Source organism: Microcaecilia unicolor, chromosome 8 (genome assembly GCF_901765095.1).
Source record: "Microcaecilia unicolor chromosome 8, aMicUni1.1, whole genome shotgun sequence".
Lineage (NCBI taxonomy): Eukaryota > Metazoa > Chordata > Amphibia > Gymnophiona > Siphonopidae > Microcaecilia > Microcaecilia unicolor.
In genome coordinates this window covers 15,739,702-15,761,403 of record NC_044038.1, presented here as the reverse complement: position 1 = coordinate 15,761,403, position 21,702 = coordinate 15,739,702, and the positions used below count along the sequence as shown (strand labels likewise).

The following is a 21,702-nucleotide window of genomic DNA, read 5'->3' as shown; positions in this document are numbered from 1 at the left end:
TACCGGCTCTGCTATCCAATCTCGGTTAGGCTCCTGAGAATCCAATGCGCTGACAACAGCGTTGGCCACTTTTAGCGTGGCTTACTAAAAGGGCCTCATTATTATTACTTTCATGCAATTTCTTTACTTACAATATTCCTATAGATACATTATATCACCTGAAACTGCTAAGAGATGAATGTGCTCACCAGGGTAGCTCTTATTTTGGAGGAAATTTAGAAATTCCCAAACAGTCCTCCACTCTTGTACCATTTTGGATGACAAAGAAAGGTGCGCGTGGTTTCATATCCCAGGAGTTTAGCCTTTTCCTGCCTGTGGAAATAAATAGATAAAAATAACAAAATGGCTCATAGACATTCAAATCAAATCGCATACCTGTAACAGGTGTTCTCTGTGGACAGCAGGATCCTACAGTCACACAGACACTGATATCATTGCATGATGCATCAAACAACAAGGAGTGGAAACTGGACCAGGCTCTTCAAGAACAGATTCAGGATGAGGGAATGGAATTGTGGATGTTTATTTAAGCTGACTCGACATGGAACCATGCGTGCCTGCCTCAGGAGTCTTGATATGTATATCTGATCATCACATTTATCACTGATGATGCTTCTTGCGAAAAGAGCATGAGCTGTCGTTAGAAAGACCATTGGGAAAAGAAATCATCGTTGGGCAGCATACTCATTTTCAAAGCATATGAACGTCTTAAAATGTTTTTTTTTTAATCCGTCTTTCAAAAACATCCAAATTGTGATTTTGGAAAGGCAGAATTTGGACATTCAAATAGCAAAGGGGTGTGTTGTGGGCATGTTTTGGGTGGGACTAGGGAGAGTCCAAAATTAGGCCATCCAACAGCAATAATCAAACAGGAAGAACAGCAATAATCAAACAGGAAGAAATGTGCAAGAAGGAGTTTTTCTTTAGACCTGTTTCAGTCACGTCCAGGGTACAAGTAGATGCTCTGATTGAACAACTGACCTCTGGAGGCATTAAGGCGTGACCCCTCATGAATCCCTCAGGTTGCTGACCCCCTCCCTCGCCACTGAAAGTGAAACCTGAAAGGAATACCAGACTCTATGACAGCATCAGGTATTATGGGCATTCTGCACAATACAGAAAACAAGTCTGAGGGATATCCTAGTGGCCAGTGCAGTGGACTGTAAACCAAGGGTCACAAGTTCAATTCCCACTTCAGCTCTCTCTTTTTTTAAAAATTTTCTTTTAAATTATGAGCCCTCCAGAAACAGATATATACCTACTGTAACTAAATATTTACGACATCTGCACGCCCGAAAACTACTGATGTACAGTCAAATACAGTAGGTATTTCCATGATAGAGGTATATAAAATAACGAGTGGAATGAAACAGGTGGATGTGAAGCGTCTGTTCACGCTTTCCAAAAATGCTAGGACTAGGGGGCATGTGATGAAACTACAGTGTAGTAAATTTAAAACATATTGGAGAAAATATTTCTTCACCCAACGCGTAATTAAACTCTGGAATTCGTTGCTGGAGAACGTGGTGAAGGCGGTTAGCTTGGCAGAGATTAAAGAGGGGTTAGACGGTTTCCTAAAGGACAAGTCCATAAACCGCTACTAAATGGACTTGGGAAAAATCCACAATTCCAGCAATAACATGTATAGAATGTTTGTACGTTTGGGAAGCTTGCCAGGTGCCCTTGGCCTGGATTGGCCGCTGTCGTGGACAGGATGCTGGGCTCGATGGACCCTTGGTCTTTTCCCAGTGTGGCATTACTTATGTACTTATGTTCCTGGAGGGCTCAGCATTTAAAAGAATTGAAGAGGGATATGAACCTGGGTGCCCTGATTTACAGTCCACTGTAGTGACCACTAGGCTGCCCCCCCCCTGCTCTGCAAGGACATCCGTGTGCCCATTTCTGTCAACATGCTGCCAGACATCTTTCTCCCTGGATTTTTGGCGTTCATAATTTGGACATTTCAGTTTGTAAAATCTCATATATTTTCAAACATGAAACTCCAACATACAGTGGGGGAAATAAGTATTTGATCCCTTGCTGATTTTGTAAGTTTGCCCACTGACAAAGACATGAGCAGCCCATAATTGAAGGGTAGGTTATTGGTAACAGTGAGAGATAGCACATCACAAATTAAATCCGGAAAATCACATTGTGGAAAGTATATGATTTATTTGCATTCTGCAGAGGGAAATAGTATTTGATCCCCCACCAACCAGTAAGAGATCTGGCCCCTACAGACCAGGTAGATGCTCCAAATCAACTCGTTACCTGCATGACAGACAGCTGTCGGCAATGGTCACCTGTATGAAAGACACCTGTCCACAGACTCAGTGAATCAGTCAGACTCTAACCTCTACAAAATGGCCAAGAGCAAGGAGCTGTCTAAGGATGTCAGGGACAAGATCATACACCTGCACAAGGCTGGAATGGGCTACAAAACCATCAGTAAGACGCTGGGCGAGAAGGAGACAACTGTTGGTGCCATAGTAAGAAAATGGAAGAAGTACAAAATGACTGTCAATCGACAAAGATCTGGGGCTCCACGCAAAATCTCACCTCGTGGGGTATCCTTGATCATGAGGAAGGTTAGAAATCAGCCTACAATTACAAGGGGGGAACTTGTCAATGATCTCAAGGCAGCTGGGACCACTGTCACCACGAAAACCATTGGTAACACATTACGACATAACGGATTGCAATCCTGCAGTGCCCGCAAGGTCCCCCTGCTCCGGAAGGCACATGTGACGGCCCGTCTGAAGTTTGCCAGTGAACACCTGGATGATGCCGAGAGTGATTGGGAGAAGGTGCTGTGGTCAGATGAGACAAAAATTGAGCTCTTTGGCATGAACTCAACTCGCCGTGTTTGGAGGAAGAAAAATGCTGCCTATGACCCAAAGAACACCGTCCCCACTGTCAAGCATGGAGGTGGAAATGTTATGTTTTGGGGGTGTTTCTCTGCTAAGGGCACAGGACTACTTCACCGCATCAATGGGAGAATGGATGGGGCCATGTACCGTACAATTCTGAGTGACACCTCCTTCCCTCCGCCAGGGCCTTAAAAATGGGTCGTGGCTGGGTCTTCCAGCACGACAATGACCCAAAACATACAGCCAAGGCAACAAAGGAGTGGCTCAGGAAGAAGCACATTAGGGTCATGGAGTGGCCTAGCCAGTCACCAGACCTTAATCCCATTGAAAACTTATGGAGGGAGCTGAAGATGCGAGTTGCCAAGCGACAGCCCAGAACTCTTAATGATTTAGAGATGATCTGCAAAGAGGAGTGGACCAAAATTCCTCCTGACATGTGTGCAAACCTCATCATCAACTACAGAAGACGTCTGACCGCTGTGCTTGCCAACAAGGGTTTTGCCACCAAGTATTAGGTCTTGTTTGCCAGAGGGATTAAATACTTATTTCCCTCTGCAGAATGCAAATAAATTCATATACTTTCCACAATGTGATTTTCCGGATTTAATTTGTGATGTGCTATCTCTCACTGTTACCAATAACCTACCCTTCAATTATGGGCTGCTCATGTCTTTGTCAGTGGGCAAACTTACAAATCAGCAAGGATCAAATACTTATTTCCCCCACTGTATTTCCTATTCAAAAATCACTGTGAGACAGGGGCGTAGCTACGTGGGACCACGGGGGCCTGGGCTGCCATAGATTTGGCCCTGGACCCCCCTGCCGATGACCCTCACGACCCCCCTCCCGCCGCCAACCCGCCGTCGCCGTCTGCTACCTTTGCTGGCGGGGGACCCCAATCCCCGCCAGCCGAGGTCCTCTTCTTCCTTTGTTCTGTTTCTGAGTCTGACATCTTGCACGTACAACGTGCAGGACGTCAGACTCAGAAACAGAATGAAGGAAGAAGAGGACCTTGGCTGGCGGGGGTTGGGGTCCCCTGCCAGCAAAGGTAGGCGACGGCGACGGCGGGGGAGGGTTAGCGGCGGGGGGGGTCAAAGTTGGAGGTGGTGGCGGTGACGGCAGCGGGAGGGTCAGCAATGGCGGGGGGGGGGGGGGGGTCGGCGGCGCCGGGAGGGGGCTAAAATGTGCCCCCTCACCTCGGGCTCTGGACCCCCCTCCCACCGAAGTCTGGCTATGCCCCTGCTGTGAGATGGATGTTTTTCTGGACATTATGAGCAGGATGTCCCAATTCTGACTTGGGTGTCCTTTTGAAAATGCTCCTTCATGTCTCTCTCCAGATCTGGCACCTCTTCTACAGCATTGGCTAGAAGAAGGTTTTCGATTTTTCTTTGTAAAATGATGAACTGATCTATAGGAATCTTCCTGAAATTTTCTGAAAGCGGGGTGAGATATTTATTCTGTAACCATACTCCACAATACTTAGTACCCGTTTTGTCTTTCGTGATTCACTTCCAACTTTCCAGAAAGAGGGACAGACGACCCCTCACTGGGACTTTGGGATAGTGGTAAATCAGTTCCAGCTTTTGATTGATGGGCTACAGTTATTGCGATTCCTTCTCCCTTGTCTTCTGCAAGTGGCTGTATTGATAATAAGACCTCTGAGATCTCTGATAAGAGGATGGTTGATTTCATTTGTACTGATAATAGCATTTTTCTTTCTTAAATAAGACTGATAAACATTTTAAATGCTGAAAATATCTGGTCTGTTCAATGTTATCAGAAGACAGAATTTGAATAACTGAACACTTACCTTTGATCAAATATACAAATTCCTGGACTTTGTCTTCAAGCGGATTTTCTCCATACAAGGCTCATCTGCTATGTGTTTATGTACATCCTCTCTCAGCCCAAAAGCTTTTAACCATACCATATTTCTTGCAGTTATTGCCTAGTGGTTAGGGTGGTGAACTTTGGTCCTGGGGAACTGAGGAACTGAGTTCGATTCCCACTTCAGGCACAGGCAGCTCCTTGTGACTCTGGGCAAGTCACTTAACCCTCCATTACCCCATGTAAGCCGCATTGAGCCTGCCATGAGTGGGAAAGCACAGGGTACAATAGGTAAAATAGATACTATTGGAGATTCTACATGGAATGTTGCTACTATTGGAGATTCTACATGGAATGTTGCTATTCCACTAGCAACATTCCATGTAGAAGGCTGCGCAGGCTTCTGTGAGTCTGACGTCCTGCACGTACGTGCAGGACGTCAGACTCACAGAAGTAGAAGCCTGCGTGGCCACATTGGTGATCTGCAAGGGCCGACTTCTACATGGAACATGGAATGTTGCTAGTGGAATAGCAACATTCCATGTAGAATCTCAAATAATAGCAACAGTGGAGGAGTGGCCTAGTGGTTAGGGTGGTGGACTTTGGTCCTGAGGAACTGAGTTTGATTCCCACTTCAGGCACAGGCAGCTCCTTGTGACTCTGGGCAAGTCACTTAACCCTCCATTGCCCCAGGTACAAATAAGTACCTGTATACAATATGTAAGCCACATTGAGCCTGCCATGAGTGGGAAAGCACGGGGTACAAATATAACAAAACAAAAATATTATAAACATTGTAAGCTGATCTAATTAAGGAGTTGGAACTTTCTTCCAAATCCAATAAAGAAGGATATTGCTGAGGATCAGATTTTGAAGTTGAATGAATAGAATCCTGCAACTTCTCAACTGTGTTGTTTCATAAATATTCATTCATTATAAACTCATGTGCCACTATCCTAGCATTCAGTATGGTATTTTTGACACATCCTTTTGCCGAAAATGATAAAGAGGATGGGATGACTTCCCTATAAGGAAAGGCTAAAGCGGCTAGGGCTCTTCATCTTAGACAAAAGGCGGCTGAGGGGAGATATGATAGAGGTTTATAAAATAATGAGTGGAGTTGAACGGGTAGATGTGAAGCGTCTGTTTACGCTTTCCAATAATACTAGGACTAGGGGGCATGCGATGAAGCTACAATGTAGTAAATTTAAAACGAATCAGAGAAAATGTTTCTTCACTCAACGTGTAATTCAACTCTGGAGAATGTGGTAAAGGCGGTTAGCTTAGTGGTGTTTAAAAAAGGTTTGGATGACTTCCTAAAGGAAAAATATCTATAGACCATTATTAAATGGACTTGGGGAAAATCCCCTATTTCTGGGATAAGCAGTATAAAATGTTTTGTAGTGTTTTTGGGATCTTGCCAGGTATTTGTGACCTGGATTGGTCATTGTTGGAAACAGGATTCTGGGCTTGATTGACCTTTGGTCTTTCCCAGTATGGCAATACTTATGTACTTATATGACATAATCTAGCAATCTAGATTCATTCCTTGGAGGTGTAATCGAGTGGGTCCTTGGGCTTCAGAATCTTCTCAAGGCTCACTCCACTGCCACAAATTGATGGCTACCAGTGATATTCAGACCACTAACCAGATAGCAAAAAGGCTATCATAACATTATCCGGCAAAACAAACTCATTATAGGTTAAAATTTGTATTTTAGTTTCTAACCTTTTAGATGCCGAGTTTGCAAACAAGGTGCTTGCCAAATTCCTGTACATCTAGTAAGTTTTCATGTATAAGTAGAGTTATCACCTCCTTAGGGCCAACTAAATATTTTAAAACTCCCAGGAATTTACTTCTGGGGTCTGGTTTATCCTATCTAAAATTAGTTTGGCCGCCATGTTCCATAGAAATTTAGGATAGGAAATATCCTCCAGCTGTGACTCTTTAATCAGCTGTGGCGGTGAAAGATCAGATGGAATTCCTGGTGAACTTCCAGAAAAGGTGAAGACTCCTAAGGGTCCTTTTACTAAGATTCACCGAAAAATGGCCTGCGCTGGTGTAGACGTGTGTATTGAACAAGCGCAGGTCCATTTTTCAGCGCACCTGCAAAAAAGGCCTTTTTTTGTCAAAAATGGACATGCGGCAAAATAAAAATTGGCGTGTGTCCATTTTGGGCCTGAGACCTTACCATCACCCATTGACTTAGTGGTAAGGTCTCACGCGGTAATCATCAGCGCGTGTATATTGCCGATTACTGCCTGGTTAGCACCACACAGTAGAAAATAACAAATATTTTCTGCCATACATATCGGATTCAAGTAATAAATGAAATTAACGCCTGGGCCACTCTGTTGCCAGGTGGTAGTTCCGAATTGGTGTGTGTTGGGCCCACGTATGTGCTTACATGGCTTAGTAAAAGGACCCGTTGATGTACTGAGCAAATGCTTGAAGAGAAGGACTCGTCATCTGAGTCCAATATTTGCCTAGATGGTGATCTACTAGTAACTGGTGAAGCATTACGTTCCAAAGAAACTGAATTGACAGTATTAAATTTTTCCTTAAAGAATTCTTCCCATAGCTTTGTGAATGCGGGATGAAATACGATTGGCAATTGTAATAGTCGTAACCAGTGTCACAGGTTTCACACATGCTGGCACTGCATCCTTTAATATTGTAAGCTTTGGTAATATTTACATCATGTAATGTCATCTCTAGGAGTGTAGCCAAGGATCCTAGCTGTCCATGAAGAACATATATCATCAAAAAAGAAAAAAAAAATGGCATTCCTATATTGTAAATGACCACTCAACAAATTAACGTAACATTATCCAGCACTATTCAGTTTTAAGATAAAATTTCAATGGTGTACATATTCTGCTGAATCAACTGTCTGAAGAAGTTATTTCTTGGAAAGCTCTACCCTATGTGATGGGCAACTAGATATCTGTAATAAACCAAACAGTTTTTAAAGCAACAAGTGAGATCCTTAATAAGCCTCACCTGAGCTGTCTGATTTCTTCAAGTAGAACTTTGTTGTTGAGTTCGCCTGAACTGGCACGAGTCATGTGGGCGTGGAAGAGATCCGCTCGTAGCTGGCGATTCTGACTGTGTTTCATGATGGACCCATAACACTGACTAGTCCAGAGTCACTTTCCACGGCCCTTTGTTAGGGTTGGTACTTTGAGAGAACAGAACATGTACAAACTAAATATAGAAAAGACGTATCTACATGGCAATCAGCTCTGTATGCTCTCACTCGAAACTAAGTTTTACTCCAAGTCATGAGTCTTTTAGACGTGAACAGTAAGAAAAAAACGTTCACTTGAATAGATCTGCTCACCATAGGTGTCCTTATCATTTAGGTGGTCTTATCAGTAAGGGTAAGGTGACAGGGTAGCTCGCCCAGGGGTGAAGAATGGGGTGCAGTTCACTTGCAGAAACAATGACAGAGAGTTTCAGTTCATGTAACTGGCACTGGGGTGCAAAAATACCTAGTTTTGCTACTTCCTGTAAGATCTGGAGAGAGGTGAAGTAGAGTAGGCAAAAGTAGAGACTAACCAAAGACGATTCACCACTGGAGACCTTGAATCCAACATTCTTTATTAGTATAAGTAAGTTGGATTCAAGTCTCCAGTGCTGAAATCGGTCTTTGGTTAGTCTCTACTTTTGCCTACTGGTGATTCGTCATCGTAGAGAATTCCCCCTGTTTTGCACTTTGGAGAGAGTGAAGTAGTTCATAGGTAAGATGAGCCAAGGACAGACAGAGAGAAAAGTTGGATACAGGGGCCGATATTCAAAGCAATTTAGAGTCGTCTGCTGACTGGTTAATCACTGTGGTCAAGGCAGCCGCTAATTTTCAGGGGCACTAGGGACCCTTTTACAAAGGCGCTTAGGCGCTATGTGTGTGCAGCGCAAGCCGAAATGAGACTACCTGCGCCCCCCCCACCCGGTGGTAATTTCAGATTCGGGTGCATGCCCATACACACTGGATAATTTATTTAGTTGCTCCCACGCGCACTGTTTGTGGTGGTAATCGGCACTTGGTGCACGCTGACACGGATCACCGCGTGTGTAGCCTGTGAGTCCTTAACCGCTAAATCAATGGATGGCGTTAAGGGCTTAGGCCGTTTTTAGGCACTGCTGATTTCACTTTTACCGCATGCTCTTTTTCCCGTCCCATTTTTAAAAAAGACCTTTTTGTAGACGCAGTATAACTGGCCCAGCGCACCCCCAGACACGGCCTACACTACCGAGGCCACTTTGTTATCGCAGCTTAGTAAAGGACCCCTTAACATGGTTTACTGCTGCTGAATCCGTGGTTAGTGTTGAACTCAAAGCCGGCTATGTTGGGGGCATTCTGGGCTGGAGTCAGCACTATGGCCACTTAAGTTGCAGATGTTCAGCCCTTAAGGTGGCCAGTTTAGTGCATAACTGGAGACCATATAAAAGTCTGGCCCCATTTTTTATGTGCTAGCCCATGGCCACTTAAGTGCTGAATACCGACTTTAGTGGCTTTGTGTTAGCCGGCTCAAAAATGACCCGATACTCAAAGCCAAAACCCAGACAGGGCCCGCTTTGAATATCTGGGAAAAGTTCATCGGTGGTCAGCAAAACGCTCACCCGCCACCGGCTGAATATCTTATCTGACCCACAATGACAGGAAGACTAGATCTCATGTCTTAGATTTGCAGGAGATAAAACCCTTTCTTATTTATGCATCTAACTTCCCCTTCCTGGGATCCCAACTCTGGAATGCTCTACCTAGATACATTCGGTCAATTAATGAATATCTTCCCTTTAGGAAACTATTGAAAACCCATCTATTCAAACAGGTTTACCCAAGTGACTTGACCTATCATAAACCAACATAAGCAAACCATCTATCTACTGGTTCAAATAACCTTTAACTACAATGACTCAGAAATATCTCCTACCAACCTTCTTACCCTCCGTGCTCTTCCCATCTTCTCCTATATCGCTCCACCGCCTTACCTATCCCTATCCTTTTTCTCATACCTCTTCTATCCCATTTACTCCTTGTTCATTTGTCCTATCACATACCCCCTTTGTTGATTCTGTTACTATAGATTGTATCTCTTGTTACTATGTAAGCCGCATTGAGCCTGCGATGAGCGGGAATGCGCGTGGTACAAATGTAATAAATAAATAAATAAAATTCAGTTTCTATCAATTTCCAAGGGTTTCATAGAGGCAGAGGTCCTTCCAATGTGCCCTGAGTCCTCAGGAGAAGAACTTCCTTCTAATGAGTCCTAGCTCCTCTGCTGAACATTTCGACGTTATGGTCCTTCCACTTAAGGATTGAGGGCCCCTTTTACTAAGCCACGTAGGCGCCTACGCGCACCAAACGTGCGCCAAAATGGACTTACCGCCCGACTACCGCATGGCTCTTGCGGTGATTTCATTTTGGCATATGTCGGCTACGCGCGCTGAAAAATATTTTTAATCTTTGGGCTCACGTCAGTGGCATCTGACGCACGTAGGTCATTACCACCCAAATTCTTTACCTCTGTCTAGGTCTATGGCTGGTGGTAAAGTCAGAGACCCAAAATGGATGCGCGGCAATTTTGATTTTGCCGCACGTCCATTTTCGGGGGGGGGGGGGGGAAGGCCTTTTTCACATTCTGGAAAATGGATTGGCGAGTGCCCAAAACCTGCACCTACATTACCGCAAGCCACTTCTAAGCGCGCCTTTGTAAAAGGAGCCCTGAACTTTCTCTTGCCTTCATCTTCTACCTTCAGTGACAAAATTCATCAACTTACAGTCTCTAAATCCAATGTGGAGACCAAAATATGTGGCTCTCCCTTTACATCACCTTATACCATACAAACCATAGGCTCAATGTCACAAGGTTAAATACTTTGAGCAACCTTTGGTTGGTTCCAGTCACTGCATTGGTAACAAGAAGACTTCGAGTGAGTTCAGGCAGACCTTTCACACTTTCCTTATCTGTCAGCAATATGGAGAAATTTTTGGTAGAATCTAGCACATTGTTTCTGAAAATAAAAGCAAACAAAATATTTTGAAGTTCAACAATAAGGAAAAGGGCAGCCAGACCCAAAGAAAGGCCACTAAGTTACACATATGGTTTAAAAATCAGAGGAAAGTAAATATTATTTTAATTTATTGATTATTAAACCACATAGAAATGCACAACAGCTAGTAAAGATAACCAAAACCAGAGCAATACTAAACATAAAGTATTCTCCACATTCTCAAAGTACTGTGGTGTAGTCCCCCCCCCCCTCCCCACCCTCTCTATTAATATTACCCTGACCAGGGCTTTTTGAGGGTGTACTTGGGAGTACTGAGTACCAGCACCTTTCCACTGTCTGCTACAATTGACCCATGGACCTCAAGGTTTAATGAAAGAGCTCAGGCTCTACACACCAATCCTGCCTTGTCATAGATTCTGTGACTGTTGTGGGGTAGGTCCCTCAGTGATTACCCCAACCCTGAAGGGTGGCCTAGCATTTGAGTACCCACACCTTTTTGCTAGAAAAAACAACGCACTGACCCTGACCCAGTGGTTCCCAAACCTGGTCCTGGAGGCACCCCAGCCAGTCAGGTTTTCAGGATATCCTCAAAGAATATTCATGAGAGAGAGATGTGCATTCACTGCCTTCACTGAATGCAAACTGCTCTCGTGCATAATCATTGTACAAATCCTGAAAACCTGACTGGCTGAGGTGCCTCAAGGGCCAGGTTGGGAACCACTGCCCTGACCCAAAGCAACTGTCACACCACACAAATCTGAATCACCTGCACTGTTCCTTCACAGCAATCCTGGGTGGCCACTGGTTGGAACCTAAGAACAGTGCCAGGCAAACTTCTATAGTCTATGCCCCATATATGACAATGCAGATTAGGATAGGCTGGAGTGGGCTTTGACAGCAACTCCAGTAGTTGGAACATGAAGACAGCTCTGAGTAGCCTTCTACGGTTGTAATAAAAGTGAATTTTAAAGATTGTTTTTCAGCTCTGTCTTGACCGACCAGTGCACTCGGGGTCTGTATTGTTGATTAGAAGTAATTCTGTTTAAAAATAATTGTTTAACTTTGATAGTGTGAAAATAAGTTGGTATGTGAAGAGGAGGATGGTGCTTGTTTTCGGAGTTCAGCCTGGCCACCTGGACTTGGAAAACATGTGACCACGTTCCCACAGTACCTAAACAGAGAAGCATTCTGTAATTTTCCTTAGCTCTGAACATGAATTCTGAGCTTAACAAAAAGGGGCCTTGTTGCAGCAGAGCTTTGGGGCTCATCTGTGGGTAGACGTACCGTGCAGAGGACTTCTTCCTGGTCATAAGGAGACTTCGGGCTTTCGCTGCAACGGGCCTCCCTGCTGATGAGATAAGGGCCTGAAATTCCTGACCAGTGATGTTATATGTATAGTGTATTATTGCTTCTTTTCCTGGTCTAAGAATTCTTAGCATTGCTTAGATGTAGAGACCAGTGATGTAATGATTGTTTATATAGCTAATCATTGTGTGTATATAGCTAATCATCATATATATCTTAATCATTGTAGATTTTAGCACCTCTAATAAAGGTCTCATTTACCTAATACGAATCCAAAAGAATCCATGGTAATTATTGAGTAGTCTGTGTTAGTGAGACAGGCTGTAAATCCATAGCAGTACAACGGTCTATGTCCCATAAATGCCAAAGAAAGACCATGACCAAGTGTTTTATACCATATTCATTGTTAGTTTAATCATGAATTGATAATGAGTGTGACAGTTGGACAGACTAGATGGACTGTTTAGGTCTTTATCTGCTGTCATCTACTATGTTACTATCCATTATAGAATACTCTAGCATTACTGGCATATACATATTTATGTGCTTAGGTGCGAGCACTTACACCAGCCATAAAGTTGGCGTAATGTGAACCCTATATCACAAAAACGTTCTTCCTTTAGAATCTTTCATTCCTTTTATTACAAATATTTATAACATATAAAACAAATCTATTATGTAAGTTCTGGAACTCACCCAGTCACACCTTTCACTTCACCTCCCACTCATCTAAACCTTATGTGGAAACCTTACTATATTTCCACAAACTGTGTGCATTCTCCCCACTTCTTTTACAAATTGATGTAACAACTTCAATTTCCAATCTTCCACTTATATCTTAATTATAGTCCTTAAAGATTTCAATTGCAGTCCTTATAGATCATGAAAATCTCATTGATCACATTAATCGCAGGCAGTGGGGGCGGTCAGCACCGGGTGCACGCCGCTGGGGGGTGCCGCGGCACGTGCCTGTGGGCTCCAATTTCACAAACTTTGCTCATTCGCTGCAGCTCCCTCTGCCCGGAACAGTTACTTCCTGTTCCGGGCAGAGGGAGCTGCAGCGAACGAGCGAAGTTAACGAAGTCGGAGCCCACAGGCACGCGATGCGGCACTCCCCCCCCAGCAGCGTGCACCCGGGGGGGGGTGTCATTTCGCCGGGGAGGGGGGAAGGTGTCATTTCGCAGGCCGGGGGGGGGGGGGGGGGCGCATCGGCGATCCGCCCCGGGTGCCATCCACGCTAGGAACGCCACTGATCAATCGGGAGCACAATGTTCATAACAAAAGCTCTCCAACTCTCTTCTCGGAGTGTTGCTATTCATTTGAGCAGTTGAGACCCTGACAGAGGGTCCTATGCTGGACTTGTGTTTCCTAAGGGAAATGTTCCTCCTGAAGAAGGTGTGTTCGAAATGCGGTCTCGCATTGAGGAACAAATGAGAGGAGTGAGTGAAGAGAAAGTGCTTAAAGACTGGAAACAGTATGTAAATTCCAGGAAGCCCTGGACACACTGCGCTGATTCACTCTGATGGAATAGCAACACTCCGAGAAGAGAGTTGGAGAGCTTTTGTTATGAATATTGTGCTCCCGATTGATCAGTGGCGTTCCTAGCGTGGATGGCACCCGGGGCGGATCGCCGATGCGCCCCCCCCCCCCGGGTGCAGCGCGCCCCACGGCCTGCGAAATGACACCCCCCTGGGTATACGCTGCTGGGGGGGTGCTGCGGCACGCGCCTGTGGGCTCCGACTTCGCAAACTTCGCTCGTTCGCTGCAGCGAATGAGCGAAGTTCGCAAAATTGGAGCCCACAGGTGCGCGCCGTGGCACCCCCCAGCAGCGTGCACCCGGGGCGGACCGCCCCCACCGCACCCCCTTGGTACACCACTGCGATTGATGTGATCAATGAGATTTTCATGATCTATAAGGACTGCAATTGAAATATTTAAGGACTATAATTAAGATATAAGTGGAAGATTGGAAATTGAAGTTGTTACATCAATTTGTAAAAGAAGTGGGGAGAATGCACACAGTTTGTGGAGATATAGTAAGGTTTCCACATAAGGTTTAGATGAGTGGGAGGTGAAGTGAAAGGTGGTGACTGGGTGAGTTCCGGAACTTACATAATAGATTTGGTTTATATGTTATAAATATTTGTAATAAAAGGAATGAAAGATTCTAAAGGAAGAACGTTTTTGTGATACAGTTTTGAGATCTGTTCTTCTAGTTTAAATAGTTATCCCCAGTAGGACATATAATGTGAACCCTGCCAACACTCTACCCAGGCCACACCCATGTATATACCCACCTTGCAAATACATGCTATATACATGTGTATTTATAGAACGGTGGATTACGCAGATGTGTACAATGCAATACAACACATAAATCTTATATAATGTCAGATGCTAAAAGCTCTAAATCAGTTTACAATAACAACATGGTTCTCTGGCCAAAATAACATAAAAAAGAACTATTACAATGCCAATCAAATTTGCAGTATAATAACTAGCAGACAGTTGTGTATTACATAGATTTTTCTGAAATCACATGCATATATGTTGGAATTCTAATCAAACGAATACAACACGTGAATGAACGGTGTGCAAAAAATAATTTATTAAGAAAATAGGAAAATACCTCAGAAAAATGTCTGCAGACTCTTATCTGACTCAGATACTGACTCGTTTGTAATCACTGGCCGAAAAGAATTTTTTGCATAGTGTTGCATAAATACTTTCAACGATATCATTTCTACTCTATCGTTGTGCATAAAGATCACTAGAAAAAGTGTTCAGAAAGCACTAATCTTAACAAATCCCAACAGGGTTCTCGTTTCACCTTGCGGCTTCTTCAGGGGAATTTGCGTGCTAATAAACTTTGAATGACTTCAGAACTCTGTCAAACTTACAATATCTCTACAGTTCACTTGCTTACATATTGTTCCATATTATTCTAATCAAATGTCCACATATCCAGCACGCTACTTAAATTACAAGCTGTACAAAAACATTTCTCATTGCATTCTGCTCTTCATCCCTGTAACAGTCTACTTGTAGACTTTTAAACCCCTTACTTCAACAGAAAAAACATGATTACAAATCCGAAATTGTTTTAGGGAGGAAATAAGATTGGATGAAAACATACCAAGGGGCATTGGGTTACCTTTCAGTACATCTTAGATCAGTTTAAGGACATGAAAAAATTTACGGAAAGAGCCAAAACACATAGAGTCCACACTCACTAATCTTCAATGCGCCATATACCCACTTCTGATCTCTCATCCCCTGTAATCTCACATCACTCATACATTTACTCATAGAAAGATGTACACCATATGTCTTTGTGTCTTAATTCTGCCCTTTAAGCTTCCCATTGTCTCCTTCCAATGTTTCAATGTCTATGTCCCATTGTTACATTCTTAACGATACTTCGATTGTCTCGCATAACTCTGCACAATGTAATCCATAACCAAGTTGTAACATGTTGTATTTCCATTATTCATATCATATTGTAAGCCACACTGAGCCCGCAAAAAGGTGGGAAAATGTGGGATACAAATGCAATAAATAAATAAATAAGCAGATTCTGGAATCAGGATATAGACAAGTAATACAGAGACGGACATTTGAAATCTATACAAGGCAAATGTGTATGAAAGGTTTTCAAAGAATTGCAAAAAAGCATTTACGTGACAACTGTTCTAGTGAAGGCTGAGAAAAGGGGCAGGAAGGAGCCCCACTTGATATTTACCTAAACTTTGTAGTGAGATTAGCAAGCCTTAGATTGATTACATTCAACCTAGCCTGTTCTTGAGACTGGAGGTCTGCCCCTCCATGATGTGCAGAGAGCAGATACGACTGAAGGATGCGTTGCTGTGGTCCATCCAGGTTCTGGCTAGTTTGGTTTAACTGCTGAATTAAAAAAACAACAACAACAAAACTTCATGTGATAAAATAACAAAACCCAACATCAGTCTTACAGATGACATAAATGCCCAAGGACGCCAATAAACAAAAATGTAATTTTTGGTAAACTAAGCATCCAATTATGTTCATTTATTATGCAAATTGGATGTTCCTTATATAGTAAGACACATGTAAATTATATATCCATGCACACCTCCACTTTCTGTGACATGATAAGTACTGTTAAAAGTCTTCACTGACTCACCTTGAAAGCATTATAAGTGATCAGACTCTGATCCAGGCAGGTGGTAATGTTCACAAAGATGGGCTGTACCTGCAATTCACAAACTTTCTGTTGCATCCTTTTATCAACATGGAAAGCAAGGGAGACTATTTATGCACATTGTCTCAATAGCCTGACCGTAACACTACAGAAAGAAAATTGAGCTGGAGAAGGAGGGCTAAGTCATGATCTTCAAGACTCAATGTAGAACAATTTTTTCATCTTCATGTTAAAGTCTTTCATAATCTATAGACTGCTTCCCCCTCATTCCATAACAGGTTAATTAATGCGTACAATTACAGAAGAATGTCGTACTTGCGGGTAAGTGTACACTTAGCATTGCACCTAAACATTATTCCATATTTACGTACGCAACTTGCATAACGTGTAATTGTTTGGAGGGGTTCACTTGGGTGGAGCATGGGTGGACAATAGGAGGGGCTGGCATTTACATGGACAACTTATAGAATACTGTAAGTTGTGCAAGTGAGTGTCACATCTAGGTGCTAACATTTAGACAAGCCATAGACCTTTTGTAAGCATTCATACCTACATTTGGGTGCAATGATGTGGGCTACACTAGTATTCTATAAGGACATTTACCCCCGGAGTCTCTAAATGTTGCCCAGATTTGAGTGAGATCCTGAGATGCGCATGCATCTTAATTGGTTAATGAGCCATCGGGATGATAACAACCAATTATTGATGTTAACTAGCACTAATTAGGAGTTGCTGTGGGCTATTCTATTAACACTGGGTGCCCAAATCCTATAGCGTGCAATCCAAAAGGGAGTATGGTCATGAGAGGGGCATGGGTGGCTCAAGGGAATTGCAAAATTTTGGGCACAGTGTTATAGAATACTGGGGATGCGTGCCCAACTTGAGCACCAGGATTTATGCCTGGTTTCTACAGGCGTAAGTCCTCACACCCACAGTTGGGTGTGGGAATTGGCACTAGCACTATTCCATAAAGGGCACTCAGTTGGGATCGTCCTTTAGAGAATAGTGTTGAGTCCCGAATTTGTTGTGGTGCCGATTTTTGAGTACAGTTTACTGAACTTGGCCCTTAACATGTGTCTTCTTCTTCTCATTATTATTATTATGCAACCTAAATGGTGCCATCCTGTTATACAATTGCCTTCTATCTGTCCACTTATAATTCTCTTTTTTGCTACTCAGTGGCTAAATGGATACTGGGTTTGTAGATGCTCATCAGGGTTGACTCTAGACTAGCCCATGCCCTGTGCAACAGCAACGTGTCACCCCTCTTGAGAGGTGGCAGCTCCAGCACATTGCCTTTTCTCTCTCTTCTCTGCAGCATCTGTTTTGGTATCTTGTCAGGTACTTGTGACCTGGATTGGCCACTGTTGGGAACAGGATATTGGGCTTGATGGACTTTCGGTCTGTCCCAGTATGGCAACACTTATGTACTTGGGATTCTGAATGCAATCTTGCTACTCTTTGAGGTTCCACATGGAATGTTGCTACACTTTGAAATTCTGCATGGAATCTTGTTATTCTTTAGAATTCTAGAACCTTTGTTACACTTCAGGATTCCAGAATATTGATATTCTTTGGGGTTCTACATGGAATGTTGCTACTGTTTGGGTTTCTGCCAGGTATTTGTGACCTGGATTGGCCACTGTTGGGAACAGCATATTGGGTTTGATGGACCTTCGGTCTGTCCCAGTATGGCAATACGTCTGTACTTTTATCTACTTCTTTGTCCTACCATTCCTCTGCCCTGCTTTATTATTCCTCCATCTCTCTCTCTTTCCCCCGCACCAAGATGTAGAAGGACATGGGAGCTACCAGCAAGGTGGCACCCCAACATGCAATGGCACCCCTTCTGCCAATCAACTACTCCCTAGTCTGAAATCCATTTAGAGACAGACTATGGGTGGTCTTTTACTAAAGCTTAGCTCCAGTTATCTGCAGCAGGGCCCATTTTATTCCTAGTAAAAGACCCTATGTGCTTTGGGTGACAAGGATTGAATATAACAATTTCAAATAAGCAAGGGATTTGCGAGCATCTCTTGATCCCCACAACATTAATGTATGTAACTTATTTTGCCAGTGCCAAAAAGATGGTGGGGTATCTTGCATCCAATTAATTAAAATACATTTTTCCCAGCAATGTATGCTTTGCTAAGGACGAAGTATCTTTCCCAGACACCCCATAGTGTTGAAAATTACTGCATAGTATCCTTGTGGGTTTAAGGAAACATTTTCTACCTAATACGTTCCTCAGATACCTACTAAATTTTGCCCAAAACATATGTGTTTTCATGCATTGGCATTCATTACATTAGCTAATATAAGAATAACCACTTGACAATCTTGTCTTCTTTCTGTATTGCGAATCTATCAATACGTACACTAGTTGTGGTTTATTCATTAATCAGTTACTCTCAGCCACTTCATCATACTATGTCATTATTGTTGACATTCAAACTCTGTATTTTTAATCTAAACTGTAAGCCTCATTGAACTCGAGTTTGTTTTCGGGATAATGTGGGATAAAATGTCATCAATAAATAAATAAATAAATAAATAAAGCACGAGTAAAAGTATCATATAGCTGAGACTTAGAGCAGCAAGAAGTGGTCACTCAGCCTGCCTTATAGGCTTGTTTCTGAGAAAAAAATATGCCCTATGCAGGATACGGTATTGGGACCAGAGGCGTAGCTAGGTGGGGCTCCAGGGGAGCGACTGCTCCCTCAAACGGACTTCCGACAGCAACAGCGCCTATTTTTCAGCAGTTCGTCATGCCTATGTAGTGCATCTGCTCTCCGCTCTCCGCTCTCCTTGGTGTCACAACTTGGCTACGCTTCTGACTGGGACCAGTGGTGTAGCTACAGATGGGCCTGGGTGGGTCCGAGCCCACCCATCTTGGACTCAGGCCCGCCCAGAATTGTGGCACTGTTACTATAGCTGACTGAGATCCCTAAACCTTGCCAGCTGAAGATTTCCTCCTCCTTGGGCAGCCAGCGCTCTTCCAAAGAGCAGTCGGCAGCACTTGCCTCGAGATGACATCAACATTGGCCCTGCTGCATATGCTCAGGGTTCGTGCATGCATAGCCTGCTGTTGGCAGCGGCAGCTCAAGACAAGTGCTGCTGGCTACCCGAAGAGGAGGGGGTTTGGGGGTCCATACCATCTTAGGTATTTAATATTTTGGTTGACAGGCGGGCGGGTGGGTGGGAAGGGGTGGACACTGGAACCGGGGAGGGTGGAAGACAAATTCCATGCCCATCCACACCTTGGGCTCAGGCCCACCTAAAATTGGCCATCTGGCTACGCCCCTGACTGGGACACTTGCAACTCTGCACTAGACACTGTATCTGGAATCTGAGAGATTAATCTGTGCATATTTAGTTCTTTTAAAGGTTCACCTAATTCCCCACTCCGTGACTTCAGTATATGGGGCCACAATCCTTTCTAGGCATATATAAGTACTAAGAATCTTGTAAAACCACAAAATTGACACCAACCCCATACCATCAATGTAGCTGTGTTTAAAAAAGGTTTGGACAAGTTCCTGGAGGAAAAGTCCATAAAACATTATTAAGGTAACCTGGGGAAAGCCATTAGTTATCCCTGGGGTCAGAAGCACAGAATCTTGCTACTTTTTGGGACTCTACCAGGTACTTGTGACCTGGACTGGCCAATGCTGGAAATAGGATACTGCGCTAGATGGACCTTTGGTCTGATCCAGTAAGGCAATTCCATTGTTCTTATGTTTACCCTGTATGTCTGCATAGGCCCCACAACCAAAGAGCAGCTCTGGTACTCACCTGCTGAAAGACTTTCCTCAGCTCGGGGGAATTTTTCACGTTCTGCAAGTGATTAACAATCTGCCAGCTGTAGAAGAACGGAAACTGAAGCACCTCCAGTGGTTCCTCCACAGACGCCCAAGTCCTGGGCAAGCTTCCTGCATAAAGCAGCAGCAAGAGACGTATTCAGAAAGGAAACATGAAACATGACAACAGGGCCGTGCTAAGGGTCTGTGGCGCCGCCCTGCAGGAGATCAGTTGGCCCCCCCCCCCCCGCAGACGAACAGTTGGCGCGTGCGCGCGCCCTCCCCTCCCCCCCCCCCGTGAAAATGATCACTGCCCTCCCGCTCCCATGTCCCAACTGCCCGCCCTCTTCTCCCCCCCAAGATCCCTTTTAAATTTACCTCCGTCCAGCAGCGAAGGCGCACCACAGTGTCAGTGAAGGAGGCGGCGCTCCCGACGTCTCTACTAGTCTTCCCTTCGCTCAATGTCCTGCCTTCTTCTGACGTTATTTCCTTGACATCAGAAGAAGGCGGAACACTGAGCGAAGGGAAGACTAGTAGAGACGTTGGGAGCGCCGCCTCCTTCACTGACGCTGCGGCGCGCCTTCACTGCCGGACGGAGGTAAATTTCAAAGGGATCTTGTTGGGGGGGAGAAGAGGGCGGGCAGTTGGGACGCGGGAGGGCGAGGTAAGCATGGCACGGCGGGGCGCCCCCCAGAGGACGGTGCCCTCCTGCCGTGCTTACCTCGCTTACCGTGTTGGCACGGCCCTGCATGACAAGTCCTCAGATATCCAGCGACGACACAATCTCATTCTAGTGAGCTTTATCTATCCACCATCTAATGTGTTCAAAATGTAGCCTAGAAATTAAAAAGAATGGTTCCATTCTTTTCTTTCTGCTTTTTCTGTAATTTGTGACATCTATCTGTCTATTTATTTAAATCCCTTCTGAAGGCCCATTTGTTTGGCCAATCATTCGGTGTGCACTTGACCGAGCCCGGTGGACCCGCATCTCCTCAGCAGTCAGAATAATTAATTTAAGGCCTGTTTACCAGGGGCGTAGCCAGACCTCACGGTGGGAGGGGGCCAGAGCCCGAGGTTGGGGGCACATTTTGAGTGCCACCCGCCCCCACCGCCATGCCTCGCCTCCTCGCCCCCCCCCCACCGCCTCGTCTCACCTCCTCGCCCCCCTGTGCCTTCTCGCTCCCCCCACCACCTCGCCTTGCCTTGCCTCCTCGCCGCTTCCCCTCACAAACAAATACCTTTGCTGGTGAGGGTCCCCAACCTCCGCCAGCTGGAGCCTTCTTCAGCACTGGTCTCCGACGCAGGCAGCGAATGCATCAGCGTGCACAGGAGGAGCAAGAAGAAAGAAGAGCAGGGAGCAGGCAGCGAATGCGGCTGCGCTGGAGACCGGCGCTGAAGAAGGCTTCGGCTAGCGGGGGTTGGGGACAAAATTTGCGGAGGCCCAGGCCCCCCCGTAACTACGCCCATGCTGTTTACTAAGGTACACTAGCATTTTTAGCATGCGCTAAACACAAGAGTCGCCCATATGTTTCTATGGGCGATTTTAGCATTTAGCGCTTGCTAATCATTAGCACGTGCTAAAAACACTAGCGTGCCCTTAGCGCTGTTTAGTAAACAGGGTCCTTACTTCTCTCGTAGTTTTAACTCCTGTTTTCAACTTTGACTGAATGTTGTGTGAGTGCATACCCAGTCTTATATTTA

At 44.5% G+C, this 21,702-nt stretch overlaps 1 protein-coding gene across 1 annotated transcript in view; it reads right to left on the bottom strand.

Annotated features, from left to right (window-relative positions):
* Nucleotides 1-20,074, bottom strand: part of LOC115476221 (probable cytosolic oligopeptidase A) — a 55,516-nt gene extending 35,442 nt beyond the window's left edge. The window contains exons 1-6 of the mRNA XM_030212473.1: nt 19,997-20,074; nt 16,184-16,252; nt 15,764-15,924; nt 10,581-10,716; nt 7,702-7,879; nt 189-312 (exon numbers count right to left, since the gene is read on the bottom strand). The gene's annotated coding sequence lies outside the window, so the exon portion shown is untranslated. The remainder of the gene's footprint in view (nt 1-188; nt 313-7,701; nt 7,880-10,580; nt 10,717-15,763; nt 15,925-16,183; nt 16,253-19,996) is intronic.
* Nucleotides 20,075-21,702: the final 1,628 nt, after the last annotated feature.